This window comes from Marmota marmota, unplaced genomic scaffold, assembly GCF_001458135.2.
Source record: "Marmota marmota marmota unplaced genomic scaffold, marMar, whole genome shotgun sequence".
Taxonomy (NCBI): Eukaryota; Metazoa; Chordata; class Mammalia; order Rodentia; family Sciuridae; genus Marmota; species Marmota marmota.
The window spans coordinates 25,235,276-25,261,226 of record NW_026000016.1 but is presented as its reverse complement, the minus strand read 5'-3'; the positions used below and the strand labels follow the sequence as shown (position 1 = coordinate 25,261,226).

At 34.0% G+C, this 25,951-nt stretch overlaps 1 protein-coding gene across 9 annotated transcripts in view; it reads left to right on the top strand.

Annotated features, from left to right (window-relative positions):
• Window positions 1-25,951, top strand: part of Disp1 (dispatched RND transporter family member 1) — a 195,207-nt gene that overhangs the window by 93,881 nt on the left and 75,375 nt on the right. The window lies entirely within an intron of this gene.

Here is a 25,951-nt window from a genome sequence, read left to right as displayed (position 1 = left end):
CTGACTATTTTCCCTATAGTTATAGCCACATATTATCAAGCTTCATGAACTTTATAGACTTTGAGGCAAAGACTTTAAGAAACAGAAAAAGGAAATACCTATTATGTTAGAGATGTAGATAATGGGTGAAAATAAATTAAAAAAATTTAATGTTGCTAGTATTACTTCAACAATATACAATATTCAAAGGAAGGCACATTTTTATTTATCTTGAAAAAACTCCTTTTAAGCCTTTTCCGTTTTGCTCTTATAGAGCAGAAACCTTAACCAAGAAAGTTATATCTTTGTTTCATGAATTTAAATCATTCTGAGGTCAGTCATAGCTGAGAGCTATGCCTTTAAGTCTGTCTTGTTGGGATTTGTACTTAAATATTAAATATGAGTTAGAAAGTAGAAGTAAATTGAGGATATCATTATTTCTAAAAAAGATTTCCTTGAGCATATAGGTCACAGTTTCCAATCTTTTAATATTTAAGTGATTTTTTAAAACAATAAATATCCTTATAATGAAACACCTGCCATTATTAAATAGTCTCATTCATTAATTTATTCAACATGCATAATTATCAAATGCTTTTTATATAATCAGGTTTATATATGGTAAGCACCAGATATTTAATAGCAAAACAGTTACAATTTCTCCTCTTTGGGAGTTTATTTATGCATTAGGTCAGTTAATAGATAATTACTGAACACCAATTATGTATCAGTCACTGTTTTATAACCTGAGGTTGTGCTTTGTGGAGAGACAAGCAACACATAAGTACTTAATGATTCAGATAACTTCAAATGAGGATCAGTACGTAAAAGACAATAATACAAGGAGAGCTAATTACCTGGGCTGATCTACTCTACAGATTAATAGAGGTGAAAAATATTAGTATTAATCCCACAGATAAATATAATAATCACCATAAAGGAAAAGCAGAGTGCTGTGATAGCGTATAATTGAGAGAGATGGGACTAATTTTTTGGGGAGACAATCAGAGAAGACCTCTTGGAAGAAATGACATTTGAGCTAAGATTTAAGGTATGATTGACAATATGTAAGAGTTTGCTAGGGATGCTGTAACAGGTGTAGCAAGCTGGATTATTTAAATAACCAGATTTATTGTTTCTCAGTTATGGAGGCTAGAAGTCCAAGATCAAGGTGTCAGCAAGATTGGTTCCTTATAAAAGATGTGAGAGAGAATCTGTTCCATATATCTTTTGGCGATTTGCTGGTAATCTTTGCTGTTACTTGTTGTATAGACATATCACCTTGATCTCTACCTCTGTTAACGTTGTGTTTATTCTATGTGCTGTGTCCATATTTTCTTTTCCTAAGGACATCAGTCATGTTGGATTAGGGGCCTGTCTTAATGCAGTCTGAACTCATATAATTACATCTATAACATTATTTTCCAAATACATCACATTCTGAGGTAGTGGGGGTTAGAACTTTAAAACATATGAATTTGTAGGAGATACAATTCAACCCACAATATTAGGAGTTAGGTGAAAAGAGGGGGAATTAATTAAATAAATTTTATTTTTTTAGCAAGAGAGACCAGAATGTGTGAAGGTCTTGTGTTAGAATCAAGGCTCCTTTGGGAGTAAAGTACAGGTGAAATAGAAACTGAGAGAAATAGTGAAGTGATACAGTTCTAGAGAAGGTAGAATAGATAGGGCCCCAAGACCAGCTGAAAGTGGTGTGAAGGAAGGAGTAATCAAAGATAAGTTCCTAATTGCAGCTGTGATGAGTTAAAGTACTTTTGCCATTTCCAATCAGAGATATCCAGGAGACAGAAATTTCTTTCTGCAGATCAAAAGGAAGTAAGAGGCTAGAAATAAAGATTTGGAGTCAACTGTATTATAGGTCAAAGTTAGCTGGAATTACTCAAGAAGAATGTTTTTAGATGAAAGGGCTGGGACCTAGAACCTTGAAAATCACCCCTACTTACAGAAGAGGCCAGGACAAAAATCCAAAAAAAGTCAAAAGGGCATGCAAAATGATGCAGTAAGAAATACTGGAGGAAATACTGTTTGGAACACCAACTTTTGAGAAACAGATATTGATTGATGGATCCAACACTGCAGGAATCAAGCAGGATGAGACCTGAAAAGAGATCTCATTTGCTGATTTGAGGTCATCAGTGAGCAGGCCAGGCTCATGGAATGTTGAAGGCGGAAGCCAGGTTTGTGTGTGTTTAGGAGAAAAAGGCAGATGAGGAAGCAGAAGTAAGAAGTATAAACTACTCTACTAAGAATTGACACAGGAAGGGCATGGGTGGCATGAAAATTTTCGAAGATGAACCTTAAAGTGTTTGGAGAAGAACTTGAGTTATGATTGAAAGTCAGAAGCAGAAAATCACTGAGGGAAGGGAAAGAGAACTTAAATTTAAGTAATGATACCTAAGAGAAGCATTTCTATAGGGGATTTATATCCTGGCACTTCTCTGGAATTTTCCATTTTTCTAGATCCTAAATGCTAAAAGAAACTTAGTGGAGAAATTAGGAAAACAGGGAAAATATTTTAATTCTCCTTCAAGGTTAGCAATCAAGCCATACATTGCCAATTCAGAGGAACCCATTGACATTAAGTGCAAAGCAAGAGCAAAAAACGTGCACAGGTGTGTTGAAAGTTAAGTGGTTTTTCTGGGAAGCTGGATAGGAGCACATAGGACAGATGATTTCACAGTGGGTCATGCTGGTGGCATTGCCATGTACAAGTATGTATTTCTAGCCCTGGCTAGATTGTGAATCACTCTTGCAAACCAAGTATTAATAAATCTATTCATGTAGTATAATACTGTGTTTGATTCCAGTGAGTGGTGTACCAAGAAATAACAAGTTTGGACAAGAAAATAAATTCTTATCTTGGCAATTGGGATATATGATTCTATTAACCTTAGTAGGATATCTAAAAGGTACATTATTCAAATACTATCTAATAATACTCTCTGAGGATTTCTTTTTTTTTTCTTTTTGGTATTTTTTTATTGGTTCTTTTTTGTTGTACATGATAGTAGAATTTATTTTGATATATTGATACAATCATGTAAAATATCTTATTTTAATTAGGATCCTAGTCTTGTGGATATTACATGATGGTGAGATTCTCTGTGTATTCATATCTGTACATAGGAAAATTATGTCAAATTCATTCTACTGTCTTCCTATTTCTATGCCCTCTCCCTTCCTTTCTTTCCTCATTGTCCAATCCACCAAACTTCTTTCCTCACCCCCCTCCTTATTGTGAGTTAACATCTATATATCCGAAAACCTTCAACTTTTGGTTTTGGGGGATTGGCTTATTTCACTTAGCATGATAGTGTCCAGATCCATCTATTTACCAGCGAATGTTATAGTTATTCTTCTTTATGGTTAAGTAATACTCTATTCTCTATACCACAATTTCTTTATCTCTTCATCTGTTGATGGAAATCTAGGTTGGTTCCATAGTTTAGCTTTTGTGAATTGTGCTGCTATAAATATTGCTGTGGCTGCATCACTATAGTATGCTGATTTGAACTCCTTTGGATAAATAACCAGCAGGAGATAACTGGATGAAATGGTTGGTCCATTCCACATTTTTTGAGTAATCTCCATACTTCTTTCCACAGTGGTTATAATAATTTGTAGTCCCACCAAAAGTGTGTGAGTGTATCCTTTTCCCCACATCCTCGCCAACATTTATTGTTACTATATCCTTAATAATTGCCATTCTGGTTGGAGTGAGGTGAAATCTCAGTATAGTTTCAATTTGCATTTCATTAATTGTTGGAGATGTTGAACATTTTTCATATATTTGTCCAGTATTTGTATTTTTTCTTTTGAGAATTATCTGTCAGTTCTTTTGCCCATTTATTCATTGGGTTATTTGTGGGTTTTTTTTTTTTTTTTTTTGATGTTAAGCTTTTTGAGTTCTTTGTTTATCCTGGAAATTAGCACCTTATCTGAGGAGCAGGGGGAAAAGAGTTTTCTCCCATTCTATAGGCTCTTTCTTCATGATTTTGATTGTTTCCTTTGCTATGACGGAAGCTTTTTAGTTTGATACTGTAGCATTTATTGATTCTTGATTTTACTTCTTGTGTGTTAAGAGTCTTGTTAAGGAAATCAGTTCCTAAGCTGACATGTTGGAGTGTTGGGCCTTCATTTTCTTCTCGTAGGTGCAGGGTTTATAGTCTAATAAGTAGGTCTTTGATGCACTTTGAGGGTGAGAGATAGGGGTTAAGTTTCATTCTACTACATGGATTTCTAGTTTTCCCAGCTATTTATTGAAGTGGCTATCTTTTCTCCAATGTATATTTTTGGTGCCTTTGTCTAGTGTGTGATAACTGTATTTATGTGGGTTTGTCTCTGTGTCTTCTATTCTGTTTCATTGGCCTTCATGCCTTTTGTGCTAATACCATGCCAATTTTGTTACTATAGCTTTGTAGTATAATTTAAGGTCTGGAATTGTGATACCTCCTGCTTCACTTTTCTTGCCAAGGATTGTTTTGGCTTTTCTAGGCCTCTTATTTTCCAAAATGAATTTCATGACTGCCTTTTCTATTTCTATGAAGAATGGCATTGGAATTTTAATAGAAATTGCATTAAATCTGTACATTACTTTAGGTAACATGGTAATTTTGACAATATTAATTCTGCCTACCCAAGAACATGAGTGATCTTTCTATCTTCTAAGGTCTTTTTCAATTTCTTTCTTTAGTGTTCTATAGTTTTCATAGTAGAGGTCTTTCAACTATTTTGATACATTGATTCCCAAGTAATTTTTTTTTTGGGGGGGGGTATTGTGAATGGGGTAGTTCTCCTAATTTCTCTTTCTGTTGATTCATTATTGGTGTATAGGAACGCAATTGATATACGTGTCTTAATTTTGTATCCTGCTACTTTGCTGAATTCATTTATGAGTTCTACAAGTTTTTTGGTGGAATTTTTGGATCTTCTAAATATAGGATCATGTTGTTGGTAAACAGATACAGTTTGAGCTCTTTTTTTCCAATTCACATCCCTTTAATTTATTTCTTTTGCCTAATTATTCTGGCTAGAGTTTTAAGGACTGTGTTGAAGAGAAGTAGTGAAAGAGGGCATCCCTATCTCTTGTTCCAGTTTTTAGAAGGAACACTTTCAGATTTTCTGTTTAGAATGATGTTGGCCTTATGTTGATTGTATATAGCTTTTACAATGTTGAGGTATATTCCTGCCATCTCTAGTTTTTCTAGTGTTTTGAAAATGAATCGTTGCTGAATTTTGCCAAATGCTTTCTCTGCATGTATTGATAATCATGTGATCCTTTTCTTTAAGTCTGTTGTGTGTTAAATTACATTTATTGATTTTCATATGTTGAACCAACCTTGCATTCCTGAGATGAAACCCATGATCATGGCACACTATGTTTCAAATGTATTTGTATGTGGTTTTACATATTTTGCTAAGAATTTTTGCATCTGTGTTCATCAGGGATGTTGCTTTGAAATTTTCTTTCCTTGATATGTCTTTGTCTTGTTTTTGTATTAGGCTGATACTAGCTTCATAGAATGAATTGGCAAGGGTACTCTCATGTTCTATTTCATGAATAATTTGAGAAGGATTGGGTGTTAGTTCTTCTTTAAAGGTCTGGTAATACTTGGCTGAGAATCCATTTGGCCCTGGACTTTTCTTTATTAGTAGGCTTTTGATGGCATCTTCAATTTCATGACTTGAACTTGATCTGTTTAAATTTTCTATATCCTCCTGGTTTAATTTGGATAGGTCATATGGTTCTAGAAATTTGTAAATGTCCTCAATATTTTCCAATTTATTGGAGTATAAATTTTCAAAATAGTTTCTTATTATCCTCTGTGTTGCTATAGTATCTGTGGTATTATTTCCTTTTTCATCACAAATTTTAATAATTTTTCCCACTTTTTTTGGTTTGGTTTATCAATTTTGTTTATTTTTTCAAAAACCCAACTTTTTGTTTCATTGACTTTTGAATTTTTTTAATAAATTTCAATTTCATTGAGTTTGGATCTGATTTTAATTATTTCCTGTCTGCTACTGATTTTGGTGTTGACTTGTTTTTCTTTGGTAGTGCCTTGAAATGTAATATTAGATTATTTATTTGGTGTCTTTCTGTTTTTTTAGTAAATGCTATGAATTTTCCTCTTAGAACTGCCTCCATAGTGTCCCAGAGATTTTAATATGTTGTAACACTATTCTCATTTGCCTCTAAGTATTTTTTTTATTTCACCCCTGATTTCTTCTGCTATCCATTCATCAATCAGTAGCATATTATTTAGTCTCCAGGAGTTAGAGTAGCTTCTATTTTTTGTCTTATTTTTTTATTTCTAATTTCATTTCATTATGATCTAGTGGAATGCAAGGTATTATCTCTATTTTTTTTTATATTTCCTAGGAGTTTTTTTGTGTCCTAAAGTATAATGTATTTTAGAAAATGACCCATGTGATAGTGAGAAGAAAAAGTATTCAATCATTGATGGATGAAATATTCTATATATTGTCTGTTAAGTCTAAATTATTGATTGAATTATTGAGTTCTATAGTCTCTTTGTTTAGTTTTTGTTAGGAAGATCTATCCAGTGGTGAAAGCGATTTGTTAAAGTCACCCAGTATTATTGTTTTGTGGTCTTTTTGTTTCTTGATATTGATAAGGATTTGTTTGATTTTTGTAGATGCTCTATTGTTTGGGGCTTACATATTTATTATTGTTATTTCTTCTTGTATAATCACCTTAAGCAGTATAAAATGACCTTCTTTGTCTCTTCTGATTAACTTTGGCTTGAAGTCCACTTTATCTGATATGAGAATAGAATTCCTTCCTTGTTTACTAGATCCATGTGAATGGTATGTTGTTTCCCAACCTTTCTTCAGTCTGTGGGTATTTTTGCCTATGAGGTGAGTCTCTTGGAGACAGCATATTATTGGATCTTGTTTTTTAATCCAACCTGCCAGCCTTTGTCTTTTGATTGGTGAGTTTAGACTATTTTCATTCAATGTTGTTATTGAGAATTGATTTTTATTCTCTATAATTTTGATTTACTTAGTTTTAATTTGTATTAGTTTCTCCTTTTATTAACTGTTCTTCTAGTATAGTTCCTCTTTCTGCTAGTTTTCATTTCTTCATGAAATATTTTATTGAGTATGTTTTGTAATATAGGCTTTCTTATTGTGAATTCTTTTAACTTTTGTTTATCATGGAAGGTTTTTATTTCATATTCAAATCTGAAGCTTTGAACGTGCCATCCACGTTCTTTCAGAGCTTAGTGTATATTATTCCAAGATCTCCTAGCTTTCTGTGTCTGGGTTGAGAAATCAGCCGAAATCCAAATTGGTTCACCTCTGATTGTGACCTTTGATCTCTAGCACCCTTTACAATTCTATTATTCTGTATATTAGGCATTCTTAAAATAATGTGCCTTGGTGTGGGTCTGTTGTAATTTTGTATATTTGGAATCCTGTATGCCTCCTGTATTTTATTTTCTATTTCATTCTTAAAGTTTGGAAATTTTCCAATATTATTTCATTGAAAAGATTGTACTTTCCTTTAGTTTATATTTCAGAGCCTTCATCTATTCTGATAAATTTGTTCTTTTCATGTTATCTCATATTTCTTGAAAGTTCTGTTCATGGTCTCTTAACATCTTTATTTTCAAGTTATAATATTTTGTCTTCGTTGTCTGAAACTCCATTTTCCAAATGGTCTAATCTTCTGGTGATGCTTTTTGTTGAATTTTTAATTTGGTTTATTGTTTTCTTCCTTTTGAGGACTTCCATTTGTTTCTTTTTCAAAATCTCTATCTCTTTCGTGAAGTGATCTTTCCCTTTTTTGTATGTTCTCTCTGATTTTACTCCCCATATCATCTTTTACTTTGCAGATCAGTTTAACTATGAACTTTATAAATTCCTTCTCTCATATTTCCTCCACTGTGATGTCATTGGATTTTGTTATTGAGGTATATTGGTTTGTTTGGGAAGGTCTGTTCCCTTGCTTTTTCATAATTGTTTGTGTGTCTTCCCACTTATCAGTATGAATCTGAGGTGGCAGAGCTTCTATCCTATGATCTTATAGTATACCTGAAGGTTTCTAGTACCTCACAGTTTAGGGGGAGACAAATAACAACAACTACCGATGCAAACAATGCAGCATTAAGCTGAATTCATAATTCCTTTTATGACATGTACAGTGTCGATTTGCATAAACAAAAATGGTATGGTAAACAATTGCAAATAGTTAAAGCAGTAAGTTTGCAAAAGTGTTTGCTATTTCATAAAGTGAACAGGGAGAATACAGAAGGGATATAGGATGGGATGATTATGAGGGATGAGGAGAGAAAATAGAAGTAAAAATTAAAGGAAGTTTGAAAGAGAGGATAATAAAATTTGGCTGTTAGCAAAAGAAAAGGAGAAAAGAGAATCAAAGAGATGTATACAGGTGAAAAAAATTCAAAACAAAACCAAAATATTACTAATCAAAAACCCTTGCCCTCAAAAGACAGAGTCATGAAAAATAACTACCTTCAAAACTGCTAGAAATGAGAAAAATGAGACAAATATGTATACATACAAATGTCCATGAACCATTCACTACACAATTAAAAAAAAGAAGAAGAAAGAAGAGATGCAAAAAAATGTTCTTAAAAAATTAAGGAATTGTTTTTTTGCGGTAGTCAAAATTGTCTCTACAGTTTTTGTTGTCTGTTCCCAAATATCTTTTCATTTCTTATTGAGGTATGTACTGTGCACTAGGTAGTGGATGCAGGCTGTCAATTCCTTCCTCTTTTTTTACTTGCTCATCAAGTTGCCCATTGAAGTTCAAAATTTTTCCGTTTCCCTTCTAGGTAGTAGGAAATAGATCAGTTTGGAGAATATTGTCTGCTCTATTCTCAGGGTGTGGTCACTGTAGAGTTCTGTGAGAGGAGTTCCCAAAGATAGGGCTCCTGAAGGCAGGGTTTAGGTCTAAGTAGGCCCCAGGTGCTTCCTTGAATGGCCATTGTACTGAAGATTTTAAATCAGTGCACCTTCAGGGACTGGCAATTGTGGATCCATGTGGAGAGATCCTCTGAAGTCTCAACTGTGTTCTACTCCTGCAACAAGGAGTCAATTTCTGCCCTCACCTGCATTTGCCAGCCCTACCCTTTCTGGCCTTCCAGGTTCAGTCCCCAAGCACACAGTCACACCTGCCTGCCCATTCAAATTCCCTGCCTGCCCTAGCTGGGCCTTGAAGCTGCCAGACTCAAAGATATGGAGGGGCCATGGGATCTCTCAGGTTTCTACCACCATATTCCCCTGAGTAAAAAAAAAACTCTCTCTATGCCTGATTTTCTCCTAGGCACACTCTGGGTCAAGTGGTAGTGTCTGCCAGATCTGTTTTTCGTACTCAGCTCAGATTTCCCAGGTCTCTGCTCCTGGACTTGCTCCCACAGCTGACAGCCACAGTGCTACAGCAAGATGTCTTGTGCCTTGGCTCTCCGTGAACAACTGGGAGACCAGTGGTGTCTTTCCTGCATGAGGATATAGTGTAGCACACCCTCTGGATTAGTCTGGCAGTTTCCTTGATCTCTGATTTTTCTGTATCATGACACACCATAGTGCCACCCGAAATGAGAGTTCCCTTTGTCCCCCTACCTGCTTTGCCTACAGTGGATCAGCTCTGGCTGTTGTGGTAGTCAGCTGTGAGCTTTCTTCTTTATTTTATTGTATCTAACCTTCTGAGTCTGCAATTTGTTCTTTTAGTCCAGTATGAAATCCCAGTAAAATCCCTCTTTCACCCACCTCACTGAGAATCTGTTTATCCACTTTATTGGTTTCATGTCAGGGAACAGCTTGGAAAGCAAGCCTTTCTACACCACCGTCTTCAGAGAGTCTCCTCTGAGGATTTCTAGTGTTTGATATTTGCTTCTGGCAGGCTACAGTTCTTTGTAAATACTTTAACAGGACAAATGCAGGAGATCACAATGTGTCTGTGGAACACTCTGAAATAACTGATCTATAATCTGAATTAGCAACGTAATAGGGACTTCAATAGTAAAACCAAAATCAGGTCAAGCATGCAGAATATTTCCATTGTTAAAGAAAATTAGCTCAAATGAAGCGAAACGTATCCTAATGTCTAACTTGGAGAGCACATCAACATCTTTGCAACATAAAAAAAAGTTTTCTGTGTCTGGAATATCTGTCATATGGCAAAACTTTCAGATAGGGAGTTAATGTTTGATGTGTTGTAGGTTGTCATTTTAAAATGGTGGCTTTTAAATATTATTTCTGATGTTTCAATTTTAAAATCATTTTTATTTGACAATTTGTATTAACATTTATTTCATTTAATGTTTTTTCATATTACATGTCTATATCAGGTATAGATCATTTTACATGTTATTAAAAGATACAATTTATCCAAATATCAAAAGATATTGGTTGATAATAATAATAATAAATGATGCCTTTATTATGAAATCTTTTGTTAGAGAAAACCTCTGAAGCTTTTTGTATAACCTTATCATGAAAAATTATTCACTGTATATGAAAATTACTATCACTCATTATTTAAAAACAGGTAAATAAGCTGTGAAAAATACTGAATAATGCATGATATTGAGAATTCCTGCAGATTCCAATTTCTTTGCTAAAGATTCAGAGAAACACTTAGGAAACTGATTTGACCAAGTGGTAGGTTAAAGGAGACAGAAAGATAACTCTGAGTGAGGTACACCTCTTTTCCTTACCTTCTTTCCTGGGAAGGATTTAAGGATGAGTGGAAATTTAGATGCATTTTATAATCTAGAGCATGGTCTCAGTTTTTTCTCTAAATCAGGAGTAACTCATACTTCACAGCTGGTGGGCAGTGAGCTGGTCTTGGCTAGGAGAATGGGGCTAGGTCTTTATGGCTTTGAATAGCTGACCAGGGGTGATCCTGAGAGAGTACTGTCCAGGTAAGGCTCAGCTAAAGCATATGTGGGAAATTCTGAAAAGTTTGTTAGGGACTTTTTATAGGGCTAACCTGCTTGGTGGATTTTTGCCACTACTCTTCCAAGTTGTCTACTGAATAGGGTTCGACTTAGAAGATTGATTCAACACGTTTTATTGTTACCTTGGTTGATATTTATTGTTTTAAGAAGTTATCTAGAATAATAATAATAAATATGAACCAAGGTAACAATATATTAAATATATCAAAGAATAATGAAATTACTGTTACTTTGTGAACAGAATGCTGAGAATATATCACAGTTGTCCTAGTTCTAACTTCTTACATAAATATAGGAAATAATGTGCATTTAAGAATATTATCAGTAGACAGATCAGTGGAACACAAAAGTGTCCAGAAAGATCAACACGTAGGACTAATTGATTTTTCAATAAAGGTGCCAAGATGATTCAATGGAGAAAAAAGATCAGTCTTTTCAACACATAATGTATTCCTTGATCTCTTTTAGGGGAGGGAGTAAGAATCTTGATCTCACACAGCAAATATAAAAATGATCTGAAAATAGCCCATAGACTTAAAACCTAAAATTTTAAACTATAAAACTTTCAGAAGAAAACAGAATCTTTTTGACCTTGATATATGCAAAGGTTTCTTAGGATAAGAACAACATTATTCATAAGATTAAAAATGTTTTGATAAATCAGTTCATCATAAGTACAAATTTCTTCTCGTCAAAAGGTACCATTAGCGAAAAAGCAAGGCACAAAGTCAGAAAAAATTTTAACAATGTCTGACAAAGGGCTTGTATCTAGAATAAAGAACTTTTATAACACAGTAAGACACTACTTAGAAGAAGGAGGAGGAGAAGGAGTACAAAAAAAGGAAGAGGAAGAAGAAGAGGAGGAAAGAGGAGGAAGAGAAAGAAAATGAGCAAAGACTTCAAAGACACTTTAAAAAAGAAGATATGCCATAGCCAGTAAGAACATGAAAAACAATGAACATCATTAGTCATCAGGGAAATTGCCTAAAACCAGCAACAAGATACTCATGAAAACCATCAGAATAACTAAAGTTAAAATGACTGAGAATTACAAGAATGGAGAGAATACAGAACAAATGTAAAATGGAATAACCAATTAGGAAACAATTTCTCATTTTCTTAGTAAACATGCACAAATCTTTGACCCGACAATTCCATATCAACATAATTTAATTACCCAAGAGAAATGAAAACATATGCCCACAGAAACACTTACATATGCATGTTCATATCAGCTTTTACTGTAACAGCTCCAAACTGGCAACAACCTGAATGTCCATCAGTAGGAAAATGGATAAACTACTTGTGATGTAATCGTTTAATAGACTCTCCAGCAATAAAGATTAACAAGACTTATATATACCATAGAGTGTATGAATCTCATAGACATGTTGAATGAAAAACTTAGCACAAAAGATTATGTGTTTCATGATCCCATTTATTAAGGATTAGAGAAGGTAAAAACTAATCTTTGATGATAGAAATTACATCAGAGGGCTGGGGTTGTGGCTCAGTGGTAGAGAGCTCACCTACCATGTTCAAGGCCCTGGGTTCGATCCTCAGCACTACATAAAAATAAATAAACAAAATAAAGGTATTAAAAAAACAAGAAATTACATCATAGGTTGCCTGGTGGGGAGAGTAGGTACACAGGGGTGTAGGAGAACTTTCTGTGGTGGTGGAAATGTATAACTTCATTAGGGTTGTTGGTTTTTGGATGCATCTATTCATTTGTCAAAACTCAATAAACTATGTGTTTAAAATCTATACATTTAACTGGATGTAAATTATACCAGTAAAGTTGCTTAAAAATAAGAACGGGGGTCTGAGGATGTAGTTCAGTGGTACAGAACCTGCTTAGCATAGTTTTTTTTTGGGGGGGGCGGTGGGGAGGTCGCAGGGTTGTACTGAGATTGAACTCAGGGGCACTTAACCACTGAGCCACATCCCCAGCCCTTTTTTATTTTTTATTTTGAGACAGGGTTTTGCTAAGTTGCTGAGGCTGGCTTTGAACTTGTGATCCTTTTGCCTCAGCCTCCTGAGCTGCTGGGATTACAGTCATGCACCACTACACTCAGAAAGAACCTGCTCAACATGTGTATAGCCCTGGGTTATATCCCCAATTAAAAAAAAAAAAAAAAAGGAACAGGATGAAATTATTTAAAAAACAATTCAAATATCAATAGCATCTAGTTTTGCCTGTTTTCAAATACGAATTTGTCAATTAAGTTTGTGGGGTGTTGTTCTGTTTTTCTACAATGGTTTATTAAACCTTCTAAAAAACAATTCAGTGAACCTGTCATGAATGATTTCATTTTGCATCTAATAGTTCTGGTTAAGTCCAGAAATAATGAAGTGGGCCCCATTCCCTCAGGGAAATACTTCTCAATGTCTGTAACCTCCAACTTTCATTTGAATGTTGTTTATTTTTAAAATATATACCAGTTTTCTTATACTTACTTTTTTGTATTTAGAATTTTAAAGTACTCAGCATTTTAGTTGTGTGTATGTGTGCCTTTAAAATATGTGTATATATATTTTGGATTTACTTTCAGAAATATAGTTATTATGTAATCCAAATCATAGGGATATTCTCTTTTTCCATCTAAGTCTTAAATCTTCACAGAAGTAGAACATTTTTACTGTCATTTTTTTCCCTTCTGCTTTGTGTCTGGATGTCCTACAGATGAACTGTTGACATCAGATATTCACTAGCTACATTCTTTGAGAAAAAACATAAACCTTCTTCTTAATCCTCTGGTTTGTAAAGTTTTGGTCCGTTTCTCAGGGCTTATAGCTTACACTTTATGGAAGAAAGTTAACTGCAGGTATATAAACATTGTTTTGAATGGAAAATGTCCATACTAGCAAATATATTATAAAAGTTTAATCCAGTTTCAAAATGTCTTGTTCAGAAGTAGTAAGGAGAATTATTATTTTTTTTAAATCAAGGTCATACATCAGATTTTTGGGGGAGGGAACATTATTCCTGAGGTGTCAGCTTTGGTTTTGTAAGAGCCTAAAGGGAGATTCTTGAGTAAAAAGTGATAAGGTTGAAAAAAAAGAAAATTCTTAGTTTTTAACTCTTGAAACCCTCTGCCAAATTTTTAGTTTAATAATAATAGGAATAATTTTTTCACTTAAGATACTTAAGGATTTAAAACATTTTCAAGTGTCTCATCTCTTACAACCCATACAATGCCTTACTACAGTTAGCAGGGAAGGTATGGCTTCCATGGTAACAGATAATGTGTGAGGTTGCATTTATGATTTGACTTTACTACATATTTTCATTCCCTTACATCATCTGTATATCTGAACTCAACTTCTTATCTAGTTTAAATTTAACTATCTAGTTTGTGTATTTGCACCCTGGTCTGCCTTATCTAAGTACACACTTAGCTGATTTATTTTAACTTTTTGACTATTAATCTTTAATGTTTCTAGAAAAAAATCTTTTTAGAAAATAAATTATAAATACCTTTTTAAGGAAATTCTATTTGAATAATACTTTTCTATGAACATAGGCCTTAAAATAGAATTTATGTAGATGTAGTCCTTAAGGCCTTGAGAAAACCACTGTTCACGGAAGTTATGTTTAATATTTTTCCCATGTCATCAAGGTCATTGTCTGTCTCCCCGAAATTTCAATCTGTTTATTTTCTGTGAGGTGGGTGTCAAGAAAACACAGCCTCAGATTCAGATATAGGGTTCCCCCTGCCCCACGGAAGGTGGCGTTCAATGCCAGTTTTACTATTTATTTATTTATTTTAGTTGTAGATGAGCACAATATCTTTATTTATTTACTTATTTATTTTTATGTAGTGTTGAGGATTGAACCCAGGGTCTCACACCTGCGAGGCAAGTGCTCTACCACTTAGCCCAAGCCCCAGATATAGAGTTTTAAAAAGAGGTTTAAACATGAGCTACTTGTGAGACTGAGGCAGGGGGATTACAAGACTGAGTACTCAGGAAGACCCTGTCTCAACAACAACAACAACAACAAAACAGGGCAGAAAATATTACTCAGTGATAGAGCACTGGGTTCAATGCCGAGTACTCCAAAGAAAAAAGAAGTTATTTGCTTTTATTATTTGCTTGAAAAAGAATTAGAACATATCTTCTTAGTTGATAAATTTTCATGGGTGATTTCAAGCTGGTGAAATGGTTGAGCAATTTTGAACATTGAATCCCAACTTTTATGTACATCTGGCAGTCAAAATATTAAGTCTCTTTAATTGAGTCCAGAGTGTAAGGGCCTTGTTTTATATCATTTGGTCTAGAGGAATGAGATTATTTAACCAGAGTAAGAGGAAAGCAAATGTCAAGTTCTAAGTAGAGCTCTCTTTCTGACTTCAAGAGTTCAAATAATTGACTCAGGAGGCTGAGTCAGGAGGATTGCTTATGCTCAGGAATTTCAGCACTGTCTAGGCAACAGAGACTGTTATGGTTTGGATATGAAGCTTCCCCGAGGGACTCATGTGTTCAAAGGCAGAGCTTTTGGGAGCTGATTGAATAGTATAATAAATCTCTCTCTGGTAAGTGGTGGAAACCATAGACTTGAAGGACATGGTTGGAGGTAGTAGGTCACTGGGTATGTGTCCTGGAAGGGTATTTCTTGTTTCCAGTGTCTTTCTGTCTGTCCTACACTATTTTTCTTTCTCCCTCCATCTTTGTCCTTATCTGCCTCCATGTCTTTCTTCCTTCTCCTCCCCTTCTTCTTTCTCTTTCTCTCCCCTCCTTCCTGGCTGCCTTGAACTGAGCAGTTTTCCTTTATCACGTCCTTCCGCCTTGATGTTCTTCCTTACCTCAGGCCCAGAGCAATGGAGCTGACCAACCAAGGACTGGAACTTCTGGAACTATGAGCCCCAAATGAATCTTTCCTCATCTAAATTGTTTATGTCAGGTATTTTGGTCACAGTGAAGCAAAATTAACACAGAGACCCTGTCTCCCCCCCACGTCTTTTTGATGGGACCAGGGATCTAACCCAGGGCTTCATGCGTTCTACACAAGTACTTTACCATTGTGCTACACCCCTGCTACAAGCCACAAACCCAATCCCTGTCTCTTTAAAAGACAGAGGGAGAGAGTGAGAAAAAAAGACAAGTTCAAATAATTTTACTATAAAGTTTGATAAACTTATATTAAAACAAGTAAACTACAGGTAGTTTATTTCTTAAAATCATAGTGTACTTTTCCTTATTAATCCTTGGAATTGACATTGAATATAGCATAGTGGTTAAGAATTTAGGCTCTGGGTGCTGGGATTGTGGCTCAGAAGTAGAGTGCTTGCCTAGCACTTGCAAGACGCTGGGTTCGATCCTCAGGACCACATAAAAATAAATAAAATAAAGGTATTGTGTCCAACTACAACTAAAAAAAATTTAAATAAAAGAATTTAGGCTGGATTCAGACTGTCAAGTTTTGAATGTCAGTGTTGCCACTTTCTCATTTTGTAACTAGGGACAACTTTTATAAGCCTTAGTCGTCTTATTGATAAAATGAGGATAATCATACTACTTGCCTTTTTAGGTAAGATGAAAATTAAATGATGTAATATATGTGAATATAATATATGTGAGTATAATATGTGTAAATATATGTTTGTTATACTTACATATTGATGATACCGTTATTTGGGTTTGTCTCATGTCAATATGAGATACATAAAAAAGAAAATCTGATTAAGTGGTTTTGACCTCACAATTTATTGATTTTTAGTGTTTCCATGTTCTTTTTTTTTTTTTTTGGAGAGCCTATTGTGCAATGAATTATGATATGGAAAAATTGTGATCCTCAACAAAATTGTGAATCGGATAAAATATATATGGATAGTCTGGAAGATTGCCACTTAACTCTAGTTATGCTTTTAGTTATGACCACAACAATCAAATAACCCAGAACATACTTTTAAGGTAGAATAATTAGAGATAGTGAATAAAGATGAAAGTAGTAAAGTGAATGATGATCTTACTTGATTGCAATATAATTCCAGTTGAGTTAACTAATATTTTATGATCAGAATGCGGGGTAGGAATTGAAGTTATGTACTTGGTTGGGAAATTTGGGCAATATTCTAGGACTAGAGAAAGTATTTTGTTGTTATTTTTGAAATGAGAAAAATAAAAGCCTATTTATAAGCTGATGGGAATTATCCAGTAGAGAGGGAAAATTTTATAAGAGATAAGAAAGATAAGAATTATTTGATAATCTTCTTGAATAGGGGAGAGGGAATAGAATCTAATAGTGGAGGGTTGGGCCTTCAAAGTAAGGAATAGTTATCTAAAAGGAAAAGTATTCACAAAAGATAGGTTCTTTATCAAAAATGAAAATCAATAGTGATAGTAGTTCTGGTAGATTCTGAAGGCAGTGAAATGATATCTTCAAAAATAATTCAAGAGTCAAAGTGAAGGGGAAAAAAAAAGACATTTTGGGACCTGCAGAAACTGAGGATAGATATTTTTGCTGAGGCTACAAAAGCATGTACTCCAACTAGAAGTAAATTGGCCATATGGAGAAAATCACAGGCAAGAATCCATATGAGCAGAGAAATGGGATTTTGGTATGTTAAATAAGTATTAATTATAAAAAGTACATATTAAAATTCAATATTAGAAAATTTGAAACAATTTTAGTATAACAAATTGCTTTAAAGTATTGTTTCACTGTTTAGGAAATTCAGGTGTTTTGTGATATTAATCTATACTGTATTTTCATCATGTGGGATTAGGCCCCAACTTTCTTAATAAGACTCCTTTGGCACAAGAATTAAAACCAAGAATCAGTAAATGGGATGGATTCAAACTAAAAAGTTTTGTCTCAGTAAAAGAAACAATCTGTGAGGTGAATAGAGAGCCTATATCTTGGGAGCAAATCTTTAACCCTCACACATCAGATAGAGCAATAATCTGTAGGGTATATAAAGAACTCAAAAAGTCAAACACCAAAAAAACATATAATCCAATCAACAAATGGGCCAAGGACCTGAACAGACAGTTCTCAGAAGAGGATATACAATCATTCAACAAATATATGAAAAAATGTTCATCATCACTAGCAATTAGAGTGGTTTTGATTTGCATTTCTCTAAGATTTCATCTCACTCCAGTCAGAATGGCAGCTATTATGAAGACAAACAACAGTAAGTGTTGGTGAGGATGTGGGGGAAAAGGTACACTCATACGCTGCTGGTAGGACTTCAAATTGGTGCAGCCAATATGGAAAGAAGTATGGCAATTCCTTGGAAAATTGGGATTGGAACTACCATTTGACCCAGTTATCCCTCTCCTTGATCTATACCTAAAGAACTTTAAAACAGCATACTACAGGGACTCAGCCACATCATGGTTTATAGCAGCACAATTCATAATAGCTAAACTGTGGAAACAACCTAGATGCCCTTCAATAGATGAATAGATAAAAAAATGTGGCATATATATACAATGGAATATTACTCAGCAATAAAAGACAATAAAATCATGGCATTTTCAGGTAAATGGATGGAGTTAGAGATAATGCTAAGTGAATTTAGCCAATCCCAAAAAAACAAATGCTGAATGTTTTCTCTGATATAAGGATGCTGATTCATAGTGGGATAGGGAGTGGGAGCATGGGAGGAATAGGCAAACTCTAGATAGGGCAGAGGGGTGGGAGGGAAAAAGAGGGGGCATGGGGTTAGAAATGATGGTGGAAAGTGATGATCATTATTATCCAAAGTACAGGTATGAAGACACGAATTGATGTGAATATACTTTGTATACAACCAGAGATATGAAAAATTGTGTAGTAAGAACACATTCCACTATAATATATAAACAATAAATAAATAAATGAAAACACAAAAAAGAAATGTAAATGAAAAATATTTAAAGTATTATGATAAATTTGATGGCTAATTCCATTTTCATTGTTGAATTCTCAACTTTCTATTTGTTGCTAAACTTTATAAATCTTAAACTTTGACAAAATGTGAAATCAGAAGGCATTAAAATAAATACTTAATGAGATTTTCATGAAACATTTGGCATAAATCAATAAAAAACATAAAATAAAATTAGAAGGTACCAGATATATTTGACATTACTTTCCAAATATACCAAAGATTAGCACAGTCCCAAGCTCTGAGATGCTTGCTCAAAGGCTGTGGAAGACATCTACTCTTAAAAGACTTTTGTGGTTGGTTATTCCTTTGAAAGGAGACACTACAGTGAATAAATACCAAATATGTGATTAAATGTATTTTAATTCTCCTTATCTGATTTAGTGTTTGTGTGGCAATAGTACTCATTTCAAGTAAATCCTAGCACTTGAGCTATGTATTTCTGCAGTTCAGATCCCTTTTGTAGAAAAGTAGTCTGCTTATTCATTTTCCTAATCACAAAGGATGAAGCAAAAGCTGAAGACTATTCTCATGTCCATTATGTAAAGATTTAAATTTAAGCATATTTTAAAATCATTTAGAAAAGAAATTTAAGTACCTGACAATGTAAGGTTTGTTAATATGTTTTTTATTTCCAAAAGCAAAAAGTGTATGTCTGAAATGCTTGTTAGATAGAAAATATATTTGTGTGAACTTCCTGAATCTGTGGCTCTTAATCATTTAGCCTTTGATATAGTACAGCCATTTGTTACCAAGCCATTTGTTCCAAACTATACCCAAGATGTTATTTATATATTAACATATTTATAGACATTTCAGTATTATTTAATGTCTTAGTAGTAATGATATTCAAAAGTGGATGAAGTTCATTTTTAAAGCCTTTTCTCTTAATATGATACTTTATATAAAATCTAGAAAACAATTTAGCTATTCAGTGACTTGTGTTTTGATAAAGTGAGTTCTACTCATTCAGTTATAGTATTAGAATATTTTACTTTTTAACTATAGTAGAAAAACAATCTACTCATGCTACAAACATGTTTGCTGGTAAATGCAAATCAAAGAATTTATTTCAAGACTACTTTTATTGACATTTTAGATGAGGTTTTTATTATTGATATTATCTAAAATAAAAAGAATTAAACAGCATACACCTATTTAAGAAGCATAAAAACACAAAAATGAAGTGGGTTATGACATAGTAAGTGTTTTGTTGGGTTAACATTTTATTTTATGAATAGTTAAATAATTTAAGAAATATTGCTTTCCTTAAATTTTAGTTCTAAGTCAGACTAGTCTGAAATGCATATTAGTAATGCTTAGGATGGAAAATATACACCTGTGGTAGAAGAGTATGTCATAGTAAATATGTTTATACAGCTGTGTGGTAATGTTAGTTATTACAGAGTATATTTACGGAATCATGTAATGAGCCTCATTTTCAAACAACCATTAACTTAGAAATAACTAAAGAATAACTTTGTTTCTTAAATTCAGACTGTGCAAACAATATATAGCATCATTGTAGCTGTCCTTTTACCTGAATGCATAAATTTGATCATAAATATATGTTGCCTAATTTCTGAACAAATTCAGATGTCTTCAAAGACTGTTTTCTTATTTATAATTTATGCTTTCATTGCTTATAATACCTACTCTTTTAGTACCAGTCTGTGCTTTCATTAAACTTTATTGCTCTTACATGGACTCTTCTGTCAGGCTTTAATAAAATTATAAAATGGACTTAATGTGGTCTGTGTGAAAGCTTCCTTTATCATTAATAAATTTCATTTATTCCATGGGGTTATTGGTTTTGGATAACTTGCATGACTTCATTCAGACCTGCACTAGAATGTGAATTAAATATTATTTAAAAATTAAGCAAGAGTAAAAGTATTTTAAAATAAACTCATAGGACTTTGAGGATTTACAAAAATGTTTGATTCAAAAGAGCAAGTAAGGGACTGGGAATGTAGCTCAGTGGTAGAGTGTTTGTCTAACATGCATCAGGCCTTGGGTTTGATTTCCAGCCTAGCAAAAGAAAAAGTAAAATGTATCATTACAGTGTTGTCTGTAAATATATATATTTTCCTCTGAAAAATTTAACAGACTGTAGATGGTTTCTCCTTTTGTTTAATTTCTGGGCACTTGCCATGTATTGTATATTCAAATATAAAACATAGTTTTATTTCATGCCCTCAAATATTTTAGTTTCCTTTTACTTGGAGAGAATATCAAGCATCAACTTGTAATTATCAAAAAATACCTTTTTAGAAATCTGTATGAGAAGAAGATAATGAAAATCTATTCAAATCTATAAATTTGCAAACATGCAAATATAAAAGCAGCTACCAATCACCCATTTAAGGACAAAGCAGAGCATAAAAACACAAATAAAAATAATGTGGATTATGATATATTAGTGGCATCCTTAACTCTTTAGAACTCTCTAAAATGCATACTAAATTTTAAGAGATCCAGTAAAGAGAATATAGTAAAATCATTACATTTCCATTTCTATTATGTAAGTATGGAAAAAAACCCAGTTCAGTGTGCTCTGGAGTCAGTACTTTTTTTTTTTTTTTTTTTTGCTTAAACAAGTTAATTACTAAAATGGACACAGAGCCATGGGGTATTTGGAGTTGATTTAAGGTTAATTTTGGAAGATTTTGACCTGGATCTTTTTTACATCACCTAGTACAATGAGTAATACATGACAGGTACTTCATATGTATTTACTGAATTAATGAATGAATAAATAGGAGTTGATAAAGAAAATAGTGGCCATTGATTTGCAGATAAGGAGAGCCTTCTAGCAGAGGGAGAACTAAGATGAGATTTTAGTGGAGGCAAGAACTATGAAAAGGTTTGCTAGGCTGGCCAAGAGAGAAGGTCCAAACAAATGAGGACTTTAATTATCAGATGACCTACTATTAAATTCAGTAGTTTGAACTTTGTATGATTGCTCTAGGTTATTACATGTATGAACTGGAGAGAATTAATTTGATTAACTGTAGTGGATGTAGTAAAAGAGGAAAGAAGCTAGACTAGTGGTTCTCAAGGTGTAGTGTTCCAGCTAGTAGCCTCAGCATCATCTGGATGCTTGTTGGAAAGACAAATTTCGGAGCCCCCAAGAACTCCTGAGTCAGAATTTCCCTGTGAGGAGCGGAGAGAGGGCATACCTAACAACTGTGTATTAATGAGTTCTCCAGGGGATTGTGATATCAGCAGGCTCACATTTGAGAACTACTGGGCTGGAGGAGGAAAATCAGATAATGGGTAACAGCAGTGAGGTTAGATTCTATAGAAACTGCATGATTTAACAGTTTGATTACATAGCACAGCTATGCAGGAATGATTAATCACCGGATATACTGAATTTTTAAATGAAAGAGATGTTTGTATTTTGATGGAATAAAGGACTTCTTTTATCAGTTACACAGAGGTAACTGGAGATTTATTTGGAAAGTACAGTATGAATGTTAATAATAGAAACAAAACTAGCTCAAACCAGAACAATATACTTTCATTTTGTTGTTGATTCTTCTACAAGATAAATTTATAAGTCAAAAAGGTTGTGTGTTGGACAGAGTTAAAGGCAACTGGATGTTCTTAAGCATTATTTTTTATTGAAATCAATAACCTAATGTTTACTTTCTCTATGCTATCAATATTTCAATGTAAAATAAGTCGAAGCCCTGTTCAGAATCAAAGATTATGTTCTCTTAGTCACTGCTGAAGATACCTTCATGAATTTTCACTTTGAATCTCTCTCTCTCTCTTTTTTTTTTAAGTATTACTCTTCTCTTTGTGGTGTCGATATACTACACTTGCAAGTGTATTGTATCCTGATGTGATTTGGGATTTTGGGATTCACATTATGTTTCCTTGTGGTATATATCTCCTACAAAAAAAAAGCCTCTTAGGATATATTACTTCTAAGGATGCTAGATGGGTCAAAACATCCATTTTCAGTTGAGTCATATTAACTTTTTTTTTTTAAGAATTGTATTATCAATGACATATGTAGACTACAAAGGAAGTCCGAATTAAGTCAGCACCATTTAGTAATTTCTGCCTCTTTGCTCACTGAGTTTCTTAAAATTTTAATTGTTTTAGGCTCTGCTAGAGTCTGTAAACAACTCAAGATGACGCCTGGCATTTTGCAGAGGGAGTAGTTTGTGAAGTAACGCCAGCGAGCCATTAAGTGTGGAGATTCCTTATTGGTTGACTGCTGTATCTAGCTTATGTTAATTAAGATAAGCTGTGTGTAATGTATAAATACCCCTCCAGTCCTACAATAAACGGCTCCCACTCCTGCTGTATCAATGTACACAAGTTGCTCGTCACCCCCCGGGTTATTTTGCTGCAGCCGGACTGCGGCAAGGCTCATTATGAATTACCTAGTAAATTATTATATTAATGTGACTAACATAGCGTGGCTGTTTTTAATCAAAGCAAATTACACCTATATCCCACCAGGATTGCTTATGAATGTTATAATTCTCGTGTTACTCGGGATTCCATTGACACATTTTCTTATGTGCTCATATTTTGACACTTAGCATGTTAAAGTTATTTATCAAGAACCTATTGTGGTGGGGCATGGTGGCACACCCCTTTAAACCCAGCAGCCTGGAAGCCTGAAACAGGGGGGTTGTGAATTCAAAGCCAGCCTGAAAAATTTAGCCAGGCACTTAGCAACTAAGTGAGACCTTGTCTCTAAATAAAAAATACAAAATAGGGCTGGGGATGGTTGAATGCCCCTGAGTTCAATCGCTGATTTAAAAAAAAAAAAAAAATCCTGTTCTGCAGTAGCCACCATGCTAGGCACACTTAACGTGTAAAGAAGAGATACAAAAGAATTCTAGATAGGATGGCTCCAAAAAATGTCGTGTTCCAATATCATTCCCATAAAGCAATGAGACAGTGTAAAAAGAGAAAACTAAAATGATACAGCAGTCTCTGAATCAAGACAAAGACTTTTGGGAACCCTTCTTGTAGGCACTGTGGTATCTATATTGAGAGAAGTGAAATGGCACCTATTTCAGTTTATCTTTTTTTTTTTTTTCCTTCTAGGCAAACTCTGGTAATCTGTCTTCTCTAAGTAAGCAACATATATTTCCTTAAGAAGTTAAAAGTAATTCATTATGGAGCTTTCTTTTTTTTTGGTAAAAACAGGCTGCCTTCTCAAGTTGTGTGTGTGTGGCAGGGGGTGTTTTCTGATATGTTTAATTTAGGTTATTTGAAAGGTTCCACCCTTTGTGTTAAATTAACTCGAAGACCCTGCCTTTTTTTCACTTTGTCCCTTCATTGGTCTTCAGACCAAAAAAAAAAAAAAAGGCTGATTAGACATTAGTATAAAGTAATGATAACATAATAGCAGAGAGAATCTTCTATAAACCGAAGCTTATTGTCTGCTAACAATTTGAATTATCTATGAGACAAAGGAATCCCTCGAAGAGGATGAGAGAACTCGGGATTTACTGTGATGCAAGTATAAGACTGTGTAGAACAAGCGGGAGATCTTGAAGAAGGGATGCCTTCTAGTATTTTCTGAATTCTTTTAACAGAGCTTATTTTAATGAGGGAGTGAGGTGGCAGGTGGCAGGTGCCAAGTCAAAAGAGGAGCAAGGAAAAGGTACAGAGTTGTACATAGTTGGCTATTGCTACATCCAACACTCCTAGGATGTGAACACAGGCCAGAGCAATCTGAATATCATCTCTGGGATCCCAAGTACTTGCACTTCTCTGGATTTTTTTAATTTTAAACTTTACTAATTTGCTTTAACCAAGTTCTGTTTGTCCAGAAGTTAAATGGATGCTTTGTGGTTATAAGGAAAAATAATAAAGGGACAGGGGTACAGTTCAGTGGTAGAGCCTGTGCTTATTAAAGCAGGCATGAGGCCTGTAGTTTAATCACCAGTACTGCCAAACACACACACACACACACACACACACACACACACACACACACATACACATATACACATTGGAACTTTAAGAAGAACCATAGTTTGCTGCAAGAGGGGTTAATCTTAACTTTATAATTGATCCATAGTTATATACAGTGTTTCAGTTTTCCCCATTTGTGTTTTTTTATCTTCCTAATAATTGTTTTAGAAGCTAGATTACTGCTCTGCATTAGATTATAGCATGAAGCACCCGCTTTTTTCTTGGATTTGACTATCCTCAGTGTCATATTTTGTCTTCTCCCTCAGTTTCTGATTTTCCTTAGATTGCCTTGGTTTCTGCTTTCCTTCTTTCCTTCCTTATTTGTTGTGTGTGTCATAACATTTGTCATCTTTGTACTGCTTGTGGCTGTTTTCCATTTCCAAGACCCCCTTTGCCATTTGCTTTCTGTTATTTCCTCATTATTCTCTTCTCTATTCCTGTGTGCCTTAGTTTCCTCATATGTTGAACTCTTTTTCTAGGGGTTAATTATGTAGGATTGACTCATGAATTAATCACAGTGTTTCTTTTTAACTTTAATTTATTCTCAGGGTTTATTAGCAGAAAAACAAAAGCAAATCACAGTATATTCTTAAGCTTCAGTAAACTTTTGTTGAACTTATTTGGTTATTTGAGGTTTCACTAAAGAATGTAGCCTAGAAAAATAGCATGGTTGGGATGTGCTTTCATGTCTGAGTATTGACACATGATGTAGTGGGAGCAAGAATGAAGCAGAGTCGCCATATGCAGTGATATAATCTAGGAATATGAGACAGTTTATGTGACTTTCAGCCCGTTTCACTTGCTAGTTATAACAGGAATGATAAAAACAACCTGTAATCATAAAGACTTCTGATTGTACTTTAAAGTCTTGAACATAGGGAAAAAAAAGTGATTGGAACTTAGTACATTAAAAAAAAAAGGTTTATTTTGATAAGAGAAATACAGCCTATACCTCACTTCCATGGTACTTGGTAGCTACTTGTGCTCTCTTAAAAGGTTTCCTTGTGAAATAGTTAGAAATGAAGTATAAAGTTAAGACTAAATTATTTTATAGAATATTAAAGAATGAAGCAATGATCCGCTGAGTTTTAATTTGCTTTTATCTATCAAAATATTAGTTTACATGTATTAGTAGAGATGTTAGTATTAGACCCATATTATCTA